Raw genomic sequence first — 14,470 nt, 5'->3', positions numbered from 1 at the left:
CACACACACACACCCACAGGAGCCACATGGGTAGCTGCACGAGGCCATTGACACAGGCTGCCAGACTAAATAATAGCCCTTATGAGGACTGTGGCATAGGTTTTGTTCTTTCCCACCTCCAGGACTTCACAGGGGTCATTCTCATCTCCCATTATCCCCAGCCCAGTTCTGCCCCACCTTCCCAAACCCATGCCTCCATGAAGCCCCCCCCCCTCCCCCAACAGTTCCTCACCAGACTCCTCTACCTGGATACCTAGAGTTCTTCCCTCTGCCCTTCATAGGTCTTCTCGTGTGCTATCTGCCCCTTCAGGCTGGGAAGTTTAGAGCCATTTCTCATCCCTACTCATAATTTGCCTACCCCAGGATCCAGTGCATGGCCCCTGACACGAGGAGCTCAGGGAAGATCATTGACTGCCTGGGCCGGGAGGGAAGACACCTGGGTTCCAACCCGAGCTCATTCTCCTACCCACTCGGTGGTATTTGGCAACTCAGCCTTTCTCGTTGTTTCCCTTCTGGAATGGATGGTCTCTTCTGCCCTGCTTCCCAGCATCTATGCAGACGGTGTTGGATCTGAATGGGCTCAAGGCCCTAGTGTGAGAGGAAGAGTCAGACCAAGTAGCAGCAAACAGGCACTGGGGTGTCAGTATCTGGTGGGAGATGACGAATCCAAACATCGCTCCCTGCTTCCAGAACCTCGGTGGCTGCGTGTTGCCTACAGGAACACGAAGTGCAGACCATTAAGTGTGCCAGTCAGGGTCTTCACCATCTGACTCCAACTTGCCTTTCCATTTCCCATCCCACCCTAAGGAACCCTGGCGTCCAGCTTCATGGAACCACTCTACCATTTTTGCATACCTCTGAGCACATGCTTGCCCCACAGCTCAGGGGACACTTCCTCCATGAGGTCTTACTTGACTTCTTGCAGTTATCCCCCCGGGGGGTGTTTTTCATAAAAAACACTACAGCACGTTCACAAGCCTTTCTTCTTTCTCAACTCTAAGCAGCTGGAGGGCAGGTTCTGTGTTTGTACGTGGAAAAAAGAAAAACTATTTTTGCCAGGCCTTCAAAAATAACTTTTTTAATTATTTTAATCAAATATTTCCCGAAAAATATTTCATATATACAAAAGGGTATATATATATATATGTCCACATACAAGAGATAAAGAACAATAAAGTGAACATTATTGGACTTTACTAACCAGCTTTAGGAAAACATCACCAATACCACTGAAGTGTGCTGAGGTAGCCTGAAGAAATAAAGTGTGATGTCCTTTGGGACAAAGACATGTCGTGCATTAATTCAGAGAACTTTCTGTAGTGTTCTTTATGGGTCAGGTTCTGGGCATAGAGAATCGGGATGGAATAGTCAAAAACCCTGTTAAAAACTGCCCTCACAGAGCTTCTAGTCAAAGCAACAAATCTTCCTAAGCAAGATAAGCACTACTTTAGAGGTACGCACAGCATGCTAAGGGGCCACAGAGGAAGGATAATTAACCAAGACTGGGGGACGCAAAGCTTCCCATGGGTGACCATGTAGAGGCTGAATCTTAAAGAGACAGAAGGAACAGAACGTGCAAAGACATAACTGGCTTAGAAGGCTAAATACTCGGGGCTGCTGAGTGAGGATTGTGCACTGTGTGAAGTGAGACTGGAAAGATGGACTAAAAGATACTCACACATTCACTCAACAAATATTCATCGAGTGCCTACTATGTGCCCGGTGCTGTTCTAGGCACTGGGAAACAGCACGAACAAAACATAAGAGGAGCGCCTGGGTGGCTCAGCCGGTTAAGCATCCAACTCTTGGTTTTGGCTCAGGTCATGATCTCACAGTTCATGAGTTCGAGCCCCACATCAGGCTCTGTGCTGACGGTGGGGAGCCTGCTTGGGATTCTCTCTCTCCCTCTGCCCCTCCCTTTCTCTCTCTCTCTCTCTCTCTCAAAATAAAGAAACTTAAAAAAAATAAATAAGAGGGGCCTGGGTGGCTCAGTCTGTTAAGCGTCCGACTCTTGATTTCCGCTCAGGTCATGATTTCATGGTTCGTGAGCTCAAGCCCTGCGTTGGGCTCTGCACTGACAGTGTGGAGCCTGCCTGGGATTCTCTCTCTCTCTTTCTCTTTCTCTGCACGTCTTGCACTCACACTCTGTCAAAATAAATAAATAAACTCTAAAAAAAAAAAAAAAAACAGAAAACAAAAACCAAAAACATAAGAATGCCTGTCCTTACAGGACAAGCTTACACTCTATTGCCAGATCATGAAATTCCAGAACAATCAGTGAGGAACCTATTGTAATAACCCAGGCAAAAATGGTGAACACTGCACTTAAGCCATGTCAAGAGGAAAAGAGGCAGAATTCTTTAGGATGCAGAATTAATGGAAGTGAACAGACGGAGTCAAGTTGATCCCAGATTTCTAGTTTCAATGAACAGATAACCAGCAATGCCATTCACCAAATAAATAATATAAATGGAGAAATACATCGAGGGAAATGTGACCGGTGCAATTTTGACTTGTTGACACATTTCCAATGTGTTTGCAATCTTCCAAAGAAGAGAGAGATCCAGTAGGCAGTTGGATAGATATTTAAGTCTGGAGTTTAAGAGAGTTTGGAACTGAAGACAGAGACTTAAGATCCTTGAAAGTCAAGGTGACGAGAGTGAAGAAAGATCACCCAGGTGTCTCTGCATGTACAGTGAGAGGGCAAGAGGGCCAAGGGCAGAATCCAGGTGACCATTCACATGGAAGAGAAGTTCAGAGAACGCAAAGTCACGGAAAAGACTGAGAAGGATCAGTCAGAGGGAGAAAGGTGTGGCAGGTGCAGCAGAAAGGTCAAGGAAATGACTCCTGGAAACCACTGGATTGGCAGGTCACTGGTGGCTTGACGAGAGCTTGAGGAAAGTGTTGTAGGTGGAAGTTACTGTACTGCCAGACTTCACAGAACCTGTAATAGATACACAATTCCAACCCATGGGAATTGGGAGTATGTCTCCAGACTCACATAAAAACCGGGACTCCTGAGTCAAGGTGTAAGAAGAATCAAGGGCAGGAGCCAAGATGTCTGGATCCACCATCAAAGAATTCGTACTTGCTTTTGACCAGCCAGGTGTGAGGCACACTCTAAGCCTGCACTATCCGCTATGGTAGCCACCAGCCCATGTGACTCCTGAGCACTTGAACTGTGGCTAATCCAAACTGAGATGCTGTGAGTATAAATTGCATAACAGATTTCAAGACTTTGTACCAAAAATTAAAAAACAATTTAAAATAATTTTATGTTGACTGCATGTTTAAATGATAATAACTTGGATATATAGCATTACATAAAATATGTTGTTAAAGTTAGTTTCACCTGGTTCTTTTTTTTATTATCATTAAGGGGGCACCTGGGTGGCTCAGTTGGTAAAGTGTCTGATCTCGGCTCGGGGTCATGATCTCACGGTTCGTGAGTTTGAACCCCGCGTTGGGCTCTGTGCTGACAGCTCAGAGCCTGGAGCCTGTTTCAGATTCTGCGTCTCCCTCTCTCTCTGCCCCTCCTCACCCCCCCCCCCCGCTTGTACTCTGTCTCTCTCTCTCTCTCTCTCTCTCTCTGTTAAAAGATTTTTATTTTGGGGGCACCTAGGTGACTCAGTGGGTTGAGTGTTCGACTTCTGCTCAGGTCGTGATCTCACAGTTTGTGAGTTCAAGACCCATGGTTGGGTTCTCTGTGGTCTGCTTGGAGCCCACTTCTGATCCTCTGTCCCTCTCTCTCTCTGTACCTCCCCCATTTATTCTCTCTCTCTCTCTCTCAAAAATAAACATTTAAAAAAAAAGATGTTTATTTTCAAGTAATCTCTATGCCCAATGTGGGCTCAAACTCATGACCCAGGGATCAAGAGTCATGTGCTGTCTGGACTGAGTCAGCCAGGCGATCCTCACCTCGTTCTTTTGACTTTTTTAAATGTGGCTACTAGAAAACTTAAAATTCAAAATTCAAAATTACGTATTAAATTTTTACTGCACCGTGGTAACCAAAGCCCTGCCCCAGAATGGGACATCTCCAGACTCCCAACATCCCTACCAGAAGGAAGATGTATGCCAGAAACTTCCAAGACTGCATTCTAGACACACCCCTTTGCCCCATGTTCCCAAGGCCATAACCTAGGGATCCCAAGGGATCCCAGTGCTTAGTACCCATCTCCAGATCACCATTCCTGTTCCCACCATTTTTTTTTTCTTTCTCCAGGTCTATTGATAATCAGGTGAGCGTAGAAATGACCTTTTCTACCTCACAAAAGTGCATTTTTTTTCCAGGCTTAGAATCCAGAATCTCTCTCTCCCAAACCCTAAATTTAGAAGCCATGTCTCCCCTCTTCTGTTTCCCCTGTTTCTCAAATCATGGCGTTGTGGCCATCACGTAGGTTCTCCAGATTTAATTTGTCATACTTCCTAGCCATGTGACCTGGAGCAAAAACACTTCATGTCTCTGAGCCCTTATCTGCAAGATGTGGAGAACTGCTACCTGGGAAAGTTATCATGAGGATTATATGAAATCAGACGTGTAAAATGCCTTGCACAGAGCCAGGCACACGGGAGGTACTTTATAATTTGGGGTTTTCTGTTTTGCATCTTACCCCTGCGTATTTGGAGAAGAGGGAACTCGGGTTCATATGATATATGGGCAGTGATAGGACCTCAAAAGCAAAAGGGCGCTTAGAGATATATTTGCAGCTTCTCATTCAGTACAGAAATTCCCTGGACGACATCCCTCATTGGTAGTCATCCAACCTCTGCTTCAACATCTCCAGGGGCCATTCACTGGTTCACACAATAAATAAGAACAAGGCACTGTGGGAGCCACAAAGAAGGGCAGACACAGATCTTGCTGTTAAGGAGCTTATATTTTAGCAAAAAGGATATATAGAGGAATAACTGTAATACAGGGTAAACGTGGTATGTGCCAATTGACGTGCCATGACAGAGCCAACAACCTTACAAATTAATCCACGTACAACAAAGGATGACTCTAATATTGAAATTTCTCCCAAGTGTCAGACCTCAGTTTTCCCTACTCATTTCGTAGAAAGTGGTACAAAATTCTTCCACCTTAGATCACCAGACTGTTCTCAAGGAGGACATTTCTGTAATAATCTTAAAACTCCAGGAGGGTGTGGCCATGGAAGAGGCTAGAGTGGATGAATGGGAGCACGGGTGTGGGGAGAATTGGTTTTGCTGCAAGACCCTCCGGTCTCTTCCGTATCACAGAATTTCTGGGAGTCCCTAGATGTTCATCCCACCCTCTACGTACTACCAAGGAATTCCTGCCTACCTGGAAAGCCCTGAACATCCCTACTCTCAGGACTTACCCAAACGTTTTTCTGTCTGTGCTTTTTCTCTCCCTTCCCCCCTCCCCCATCTTTATCACATTTTCTTTATCTTTATCAGCATCTCTATAATTTTCTTTGTGTCCATTTCTGCTTCAGTCCGTCCCTCTCGTCATTTAGATTTGGGTGTCTGTTATTCTTGAGGGGGTCTCTGCCTCTGTTTCTGTCTTCCTCTCTTTTACTCTTTCATCATCGTTCTCCATTTCTTGGTCGGTTTCCATTTTTCTGTCTCTGGCCTTGCTTTCTCCCCAGCTGCCGCAAAGCTATAAACCCAGCCGGCCCTGCAGCAGGCAGCCGCCAATCACTAGGCTCCAGGAGTTGGGGGAGGGGGCTGCAGGGAGGTGGGGACCTGGGAAAGCTGGGGCACTGTTGCTACAGCAGGGGAGGGGAGAGGCAGAAAAGAGCAAAGAGATGCCACTCCCAGAAGGCGACTACAGCTGCCTCCACAGCCTGTGCCTGGACCCCCCATCCTGCTGGGAACAGACACCTGGCCCTCTTTCCATTGTGAGCCAGAGTACCTGGGTCCCTCCCATATCCTCCCCAAACCATGATTTCTCATCCAAAACCACTGACCACAGATCACTCCATAAGAGATTTGCCTCCTCCTTCATTCTTAGGCCCTCCCAAGATGAGGGAGCTAAGGGACCCTGGGGGTCTGAGGATGTCTGGGACAAATGCTTACGTGAACACTGGGACAATAAAAGGATGGTCAGGACAGGCTGGAGGGAAGGATGCTGAGAAACAATGGGTACTGGGGAGGCCCTGAGAGGAGGGGGAGTCCTAACGAGCAAGGATGAGCCAGAAGGTTGGGCATTCCAGGCTTCTTACCAGCTCCCTGGCCATTCCTAAGGCAGGATTGACAGCCAGAATCCCTGGTCCCTGGGGCAGGTGGGGATTGGGCAGATTAGGGTGCTGCCTAATGAGCAACTACTTAGCTTGTCATTAGAAATCTATAGGGTCGGGGAGAGGGTGGGGGTTGGGGGTGTTGCCCAGGCGGGGAAAGCTGGGAAGGGGAGGGATTAGCCAGAGATTTTAGGAGATTTTAGGAGAAGGGCAGGGGAGGAGGAACAGTTCCATGTTGTAGGGCAGGAGGAGACTGACCCAGCAAGTAGTAATTCCTGGTGTGCCGGCGACCCCTGCTGGCTACGCACATCACCACCTGGGAGACGAGAAGGTACGGCCAGCCTGTGTGAGTCCCCGTGTGGGTAGAATGTGACACTGCGTTATACGAATGTCTCACCGTACCACAGTGACAGGGCGTATTAGCGCTCCCCGTGATAATGTGTGGGCACCCCCAGGTGAAGGCAGAAATGTGACCGGGCACAGAAGCCACAAAGTTCGGGTCCTGAACTCCTGCCCCCCCCGGTGGGCAGTCTGGGTGTCCAGGTTGGATGAGGTCTTTGAGCCCATGTGTCCTCACTAGTGTCACAACAGCAGTACAGATCCATTCGGTGGGGCGCTGCTGGCATCAAAGTGAAATTAACAAGCCCAGGGGTAGGGGGGGAAATGGGCGCTTTGGAATCAGACATCCCTGGATTAAAATTCTGATGCCCCCCCCTCACCATCCGCATGACCTCAGGCAAGTTACTGAACTTCTTTGAGCCCAATTTCCTCACCTATAAGGGCATAGTAATACCTATCTCGCAGGGTTACTGTGAGTATTTAGCACAGTGCCTGGCATTTAATAGATGCTAATTTTCTGCCTCCCTCTCCCTTTATCTACTCCCACCCCCAAGGTCAAGCAGAGATTTCAAAAGGCAAATAAACTGAGGATGATGTTGACAATGATGATGGTGGTAGTTTATATTTACATCACTCATGCAAATCATTTTAAACATATTTTTAATACACGGCTTTTTTTCCTTTTTATTAGCCAAGCACATCATGATCATGTTTTATTGGGACAGAAATATCCTGGTGTTATGGCAGGTATCTAGAAGGATGGCCTTATGAAGTGATAACAAGGCATGACAAATCTTTCTTTATTGTGATACATTTTCATTACTCAGGTTAATCAGGAATTACCCATTAGAACAAGGGCTTAAGATAAGTACATGACAATCATCTGTGGAGATCAGAATCTCCTGATTTTCCAATGGGTATCTAATTGTTATTGCTGTTGTGGGGGCCGATTAATGCTTTGATTGAACTGGTCTTAAAGCATTAGAATAACTCAAGGAGCTATGACAGGTAGTTAGAAATAGTATATTCTGAAATTAAAAAGAAGACGGATTTCAATTCCACGAACGAATATTCTGATCCCGACAGCAGTCCAGTGACGGGGCAAACTGTTTATGAAGTAAAGAGCTCCATTTCAGCGGGAGGATTGAAGCAGAAGCCACCGACTCCCTGGCAAGCTCGCTGTGACAGAAATTGAGGCTGCAAAGGGACATTGGAGAAGAGGCCCTCCGAGGCCCCTCCACAAACACACTCCAACGCACAAGTAATACTTAGCTGGTAGCAGCGTTGTTCCAAATGGCATTACTGCCCTACCCGCGGTCATTGTTTGTCACCATGGAGTGGAGGCGGTGGGGGGAGGGGACATAGAAATAATAACAACTGTATTCTTTTCCTCTCTCAGACTTTGTTCTTCCTAAGGAAAGGCAAGACCCCAGGATCTTTCCTTCTCTCGCCCCACATTCCTCTTGATTTCTTCTGCAATCCTTTTTTTTTTTTTCCCTCCTAGCTTAATGAGATCCACCTTCGAGTATCTTAAAGAAAACCTTAAAGGGCTTTTTACATCCTTTAATTCTGTCTCCAAGAGGTGGGCAAGCAATGGGTGGGGGCAAAGAAGGGAACAAACATTTGTTGAGTCCTCTTTAGAGCCTATGCTGTAATTTTAGCATTTGATGGAGAGAGATGTGTATCTGCTGTCAGCAGGTAAGTGTGGAGATATAAAGTATCTATTGTTTTCTAAATGTGGATGTAAATACGATGCATCTGCAGGAGTTCTTTGCTGTTCCGGCCTCTCTGAGGGACTTTGGTATCTAGCTGCCTGTGGAGAGATCTGTGTGCAGCTCCTCTGAGGGTTTCCATACCTGCCGTGTGTACATTGACGAGCCAGGAGTTATTCTTCTCACTTCAGGATCTTTGTACCCCATCCCAGGCTTATCTTCCCCCCATCCTGGGCACAAAGGGGTGGTCACATCAGGCCCCATCTCCCTCCTTACCTAACAAGTGTGAGGCATTGCATTCCCCATCTCATCACAGTGCCCAACCAGACCCACAATAAGCCATGTGTATCCTGTGGCCCCTCCTCCCACCTCTGTGGAGAGTCCTTGGCACCCTCCCCTCCTGGCTGCCCCCACTCCCCACTTTCCATGCCAGGAGAGATCTAATTACACAGAAATTAGTACAGAGAAGGATCGTTTGCTTTTATGGCACCAGCACCAGGGCAGCTGTAAATCTGGGGCCGCTGCTGTAGCCGCCTCTGGGCACTGTGCAGGCTGTAGGGGGGCTCTCACCTCCACACCCCACTTTGTTCCACCTCGGTCCAGCTGCCTGGGCCTCCACCCCTGCCCAGGAAACCAGAGCCCTCTTTGGTTCCTATCTCAATGGAGTAGGGGGAGGCCTGGGGGGGAGGTGTGGCCAATCAAAAATGACACATAATAGGTGTTCAATTAATGTTATCCGAACGATCAGAGAGGCGTTAATCCCAGCAATGCCAACTGGTACCCAACTACCCAGACCAGTGGCCAAGGAATGTATGTATATTCCTGGTAAGTACTTACTAGATGGTCTCCACTTCCTTATGAGTAAATGGGGTGTTCTGTCCCCCCATTCTGACCCAGGGGGTCATCCTGGCTTCCACTTTCCAGACCCTAAACTCCTTCTCAGGCAGCATCAGTTAATGAAAACAGCCCAGGGTTCAGACCTTGAATCTTCTGTTTACTGGCTCAGTGACCTTGGACACCCTACAACTTTCACCTGACCCTTGGTTTCCCCATTTGTGAAATGGTGGTCATGAAACCCACCTTTCAAGTTGTTGTGAGACATCAGTGAGAAAGTTCTGGATCAGGAAGAAAGTAGTCCACTAATCGTTATCACTGATAACATCTTGCTAGCTAACACATCCATGTCCCCCTACCTCTTAACTAGCCTTTATCCCAACCAACTCCCTCAAGTGCCACCGTACAATTTGGGGCAACCGGATATGCAGGGTGGTCGTTCTCAACCTGGAAAGAATGTTTCTTTATTTAAGAATCTCATCAGGGGTGCCTGGGTGGCTCAGTGACTTTGGCTCAGGTCAGGATCTCCAGTTGGTAAGTTCGAGCCCCACATCGGGCTCTGTGCTAACAGCTCAGAGCGTGGAGCCTACTTTACATTCTGTGTCTCCCTCTCTCTCTCTGCCCTTCCCCTGCTCATGCTCTGTCTCTTTCTCTCAAAACTAAATAAATACTAAAGAAAAATTAAAAAAAAAAAAAAAGATAGGTGATTCCAACAGTCCTTGTTCACCTGGAGACACCACTTTACTCATAGCCAACCCTCTTCAAGCTCTCACCTTGGCAGTAATTATTTTGATCTCCTTATTTTCATGGAGGATATGAATTTGTTCCTTGGGGTACTGGAGAGTCTTGTAAATGGCTGGGTAAAAATAATCAAGGACTTGGGAAATTAGGAAGGAGTAGGAGCTGAGGAACTAGGGTGGAGACAGGAGGCTTAGACCCATCCCAGAGCAAGGTCTAGGGGCCCTTCGGGGAGTAGCAGAGACAGAGGCCGACTCCCATCTTCTTGCCAATACAGTCTCTAAACCCGGGGACTTGGAGTCTCCTCCCTCTTGGCCTCTTCTATTTGATGTCTCCAGCCCAGGCCACTCAGCCAAGAATTCCTGATTTTTCCCCTATGAACGCTAAGTGGTGTGTAGGCCCGGAAGGGAAGAGCCAAAGAAAGGAAGGGGTGCATCCTCTTCCCCAACCGGTCTGCCTGGATCTCCAAGCACCATTTGTCAGGACCCCTTCTCCCATCCTTCAGGGGCACGAGGAGCCCACATGAGAAAGCTGAGGCACATCCTCCGTGTCTGGCCTCTCACCCCCTGATCTGCGTCCCAAGGAGGGTGAGGATTTGGCGTGAAGGGCAGAGCGGCTGGGGCATCTCTGGCCCCCGCCTCCCCCACCCCCAACCCCAACTCAGGCTGCAGTCTCTCCTCGTTGTAGCAGAGCGAGAGCAAAGGGACGGGCAGTAAAGATGAGTGATGGCGCGGAGACAAGCAGAAATACACCATCATGAAAATGCTAATGACTCCTTGCTCTCTTTCTTTATGGTTGGAGTAATACAGACTTCAATCATAAAAACAATCTCCCAACATTTTAATGGGCTCCATCATGCCCGCACTTGTCGGTATATTTGAAGAATAAATCACCCTCCCCGCTCGGAATGAATTCGCTGTCAAACTCGGCTCCCTCGGAGAAAATGGATGGGGAGCGAGGATGGAGGGGTGTGTGTGTGCGTGCGTGTGTGTGCGTGCGTGTGTGTGTGTGTGTGTTGGGGGGGGTCCTTTCCCTGTCTAACTCCCTCCTAAACCGTTCTTCAGACTGTTGTGCGAGATGCCTGCATCCCGAGTGGGAGGAGGGGGCAACTGGGAATTGGTGGAGCTGAGCCCTAAGGGAGGGTTTGGGGCAAAAAAGGGCAAGAATTGAGGGACTCCACAAGGAGAAGCCGCCCCTGAGATGGACAAGGAAGAGAGAAAGGGGCAGGAACTGTGGCAGCTTTGGACGGAAGGGGCAAAATCTTGCCATTGAACCGAGAGAATGCAAAGAAGATGCAAACCGCATACAAATCCGCATTATTTCTGCGTTTTTTGGTAGGATTTCTTTCAGACTAGGCCTCAGGCAGAGGCGCCGAGGGAAAAAGGAAAAGTTCGGGAGATCTCTCTGGGGGAAGAGAAGGCAGAGAGGCAAAGAAACGAGCCCAGGAGTTCTCGCTCTGAGCTTGCAGGTTTCAACGCAGTAAGCCACAGGTCCACACTGCAGGGAGAGGCAGAGAGTCCCGTGTAATTCTCATTTCCATACAGGTGGCCGTCAGCCAATGAAAACTTGGGATGCGCACACTATGAGCAGCCAATCCTAGTAAAGGATGAGCCGAGCTGCCAGGCTTAATTGCATCTTGATTGGTTGTGATGTTGCTAGGCAGACATGGAGTCCTGGAGATTGATGCAGGCAAGACTGAAGAGGCAGGTGGATAAGAAAATATCTGGAAACCTAGACTCCTGGATTGACATTTTTCTTCCCGATCTCCTTCATTCCTAAAGGATTAATGGGGTCAGGGGAATGACTCTCCCTCTCCTCCTCCGCTTTAGTGGGACAGAGCTAAACAGTTGCATCTTTTTCCCCAAACGCCTTCAGAGAATTCTGGCTACTTCCGGGGTCTTCTAATCCGAAAAATCCCCATGAGGTATTTCAACCTCACGATCAGTCTTCCCACTAAGTAAGTCCTTTCTGAGACCTATCTTCAAGACTTCCGACAGTGGTGTAGGGCAAATTTTCCCTAATAGGCTCAGGAAACAAATCTTGCCACCCGTTCTTCCTTCATTACAGCAACACTCAAAGAACAAGAGAACGCCCTACCTCCTGGCCACTGCACCATGACCCAAGGGGGGCCCTGCAGACCCTGCGTGGGCTCAAGGCTGCCATAACCTACTCCCAAAGGGCGGCGTGGTGGCGTTCCCAAACACGCGGTTTCTGCACCTTCATGCATAAACCCGGTTCCCCCGTCACCCCGCTTCTGCAGCTCCTCTCCCTCCGCGTGACCCGCCCTCCACACACTACCCCTCTCCCCAGCCCTCTCGCCCCCACCCCAGCGCACCCCCGCCTGCAGCCTCCCCTGCTGGAGACTAGGCGCCGGAGCCTCCCGCGGTTCCTGAGTCACAGCCTCCGGGGAGGCCGGAGGGAGACTGCGGGGGGGAGGGGAGGGGGGAGAGGCGGGGGCTGCCGCCGGGAGCGGCGAACCCGCCGGTCTGAACTAGACCGTCCGCGAACAATATGCCACCATTTAAATCTGAACGCACGCCAGCCGCCGATTGTGATGTTAATTCGGGGATGATTTAGGGGGGCGGGACGGAGGGGGGGCTGGCCGCCTCTCTGTCAAAGTGCTGTCCGGGGGCTTAATATTTGTAATTGAAGCTGATGAGGACTCCGTCTCTGTTTCCACTGATAAAAAAAGGCAGGGAGGGAAAAAGAGCAACTAAATTATGGGGCCGGGAGAAAAACATGATTAATCAAAGGTTTGAACTGTCGCCGTGTTCGAGGCCCAGTAAATCTCGCCCGGCCGGGGCTTGTGGAGGCCGGAGGATAAATCTGAACCGCCCGGTGTTTGCCGCCCCTTTCTGTTTGCCTCTCGGTTAGCACGTCAATTAATTCGATAATTGGATTTGAAGAGATGTCAGGAGATTATCGAGGGGCAGCCGGGAGGAGCGGGTGTGGAGGAAGGGGCCGCGGGGATGGCGAGGAAGGAGGCGAGAGCCGGCGGGGTCAGGTGGTGGAAGGACCCAGAGAGCCGGGCCTGCCGAGACAGCACCTCGCCCGCTGCCTGAGCGGCGCGCCTTTCGAGGCAGAGACCCCGGGGAAGGCGGCTGGGTTGTGCCTAGCCTTCAGCTGAGGTTCCCAGGCAACGTCTCCGCACACGCTTCCTCCGAGAAGCTTTCCCAGATTTTCTCGAAATTCTGCCCTCTCCCCTCGACTCCCTTCCCAGTTCTGTTCTGCATTTGAAGTTGACGGGTGTCCCGGCGTGAATTCATTTGCAATTGTTTGTGTGTTTGTTTGTAAACTGAGTTTAACTGTTCCCTGGTCCCTTCCTCTGATTCACCCCATCTGACCCAGAGTCTGCCCCCAAAGCCTGGGGTTTCCCAGAAAGGCAGAGACGGCGACTTGTTTCTGAATCCCTTACCCTAGTGGTCAGAACAGAACTTTTTCCTCATCCCCCCAAGGGCCTTTCCCCGCCGCCCCCCCCCCCCCCTTAGAATTCCAACCTAAAATCAAAGCTACTCTCTGGAGTGCCTGGGTGGCTCAGTCGATTCAGCGTCTGACTTCAACTAGGGCCCAGGTCCAGAAGTTCGTGGGTTGGAGCCCGCGTCAGGCTCTGTGCTGACAGCTCGAAGCCTGGAGGCTACTTAGGAATCTGTCTCTCTCTCTCTCTCTCTCTCTCTGCCCCTACCCTGCTCTCACTCTGTCTCTGTCTCTCTCTCAAACATAAATAAACATTTAAGAAGTTAAAAAAAAAAAAAAAAAGCTACTCTGCTTAAGGAAAACACCTTTACAAACAAATAACATACCCACGAAGTAGGACCCCAAACCACAGGTCACCAGGCCCTCAGCTGCAGCCTGACTTAGAAGTAGCTTCTTCAAAAATTCAGTCTTTTAGGGACTGTCTGTGCAGGATGAAACTTTTGATCTCGGAGTTGTGCGTTTGAGCCCCACTTTGGGTTCATAGAGATTACTTTAAAATAATTTTAGGGGCGCCTGGGTGGCGCAGTCGGTTAAGCGTCCGACTTCAGCCAGGTCACGATCTTGCGGTCCGTGAGTTCGAGCCCCGCGTCGGGCTCTGGGCTGATGGCTCAGAGCCTGGAGCCTGTTTCCGATTCTGTGTCTCCCTCTCTCTCTGCCCCTCCCCCGTTCATGCTCTGTCTCTCTCTGTCCCAAAAATAAATAAACGTTGAAAAAAAAAATTAAAAAAAATTTTTTTTAAATAATTTTAAAAATCTAAAAAAGCGGGGGAGGGGGACGCCTGGGTGGCTCAGTTGGTTAAACATCCGACTTCGGCTCAGGTCATGATCTCACAGTTTGTGAGTTTGAGCCCTGCATTGGGCTGTGTGCTGACAGCTCAGAGCCTGGAGCCTGCTTTAGATGCTTTGTCTCCCTCTCTCTCCCCTTCTCCGCTAGTGCTCTGTCTCTCTGTCTCTCAAAAATGAATAAATGTTTAAAAAATTTTTTAATAATAATAATTTTTTAACCTAAAAAATAAAATAAAAATCAATCCTTTAGTAACTTAAGGTGGACCCCCTAAGAGTGGACTCAAAAATCTCCTAGAAGGGGAGTGATTTTTTAAGGGTTCCCTCCTACCATTTCTTTGTTTTGTTTGGGGAGTTTGGGGTTTTGTTTTTTGTTTTAGAAATG

This window comes from Lynx rufus, unplaced genomic scaffold (genome assembly GCF_022079265.1).
Source record: "Lynx rufus isolate CCGP_SWC_20201006 ecotype Redwood Valley unplaced genomic scaffold, mLynRuf1.p SCAF_7, whole genome shotgun sequence".
Lineage (NCBI taxonomy): Eukaryota > Metazoa > Chordata > Mammalia > Carnivora > Felidae > Lynx > Lynx rufus.
Note: the sequence above shows the minus strand (reverse complement) of the source record.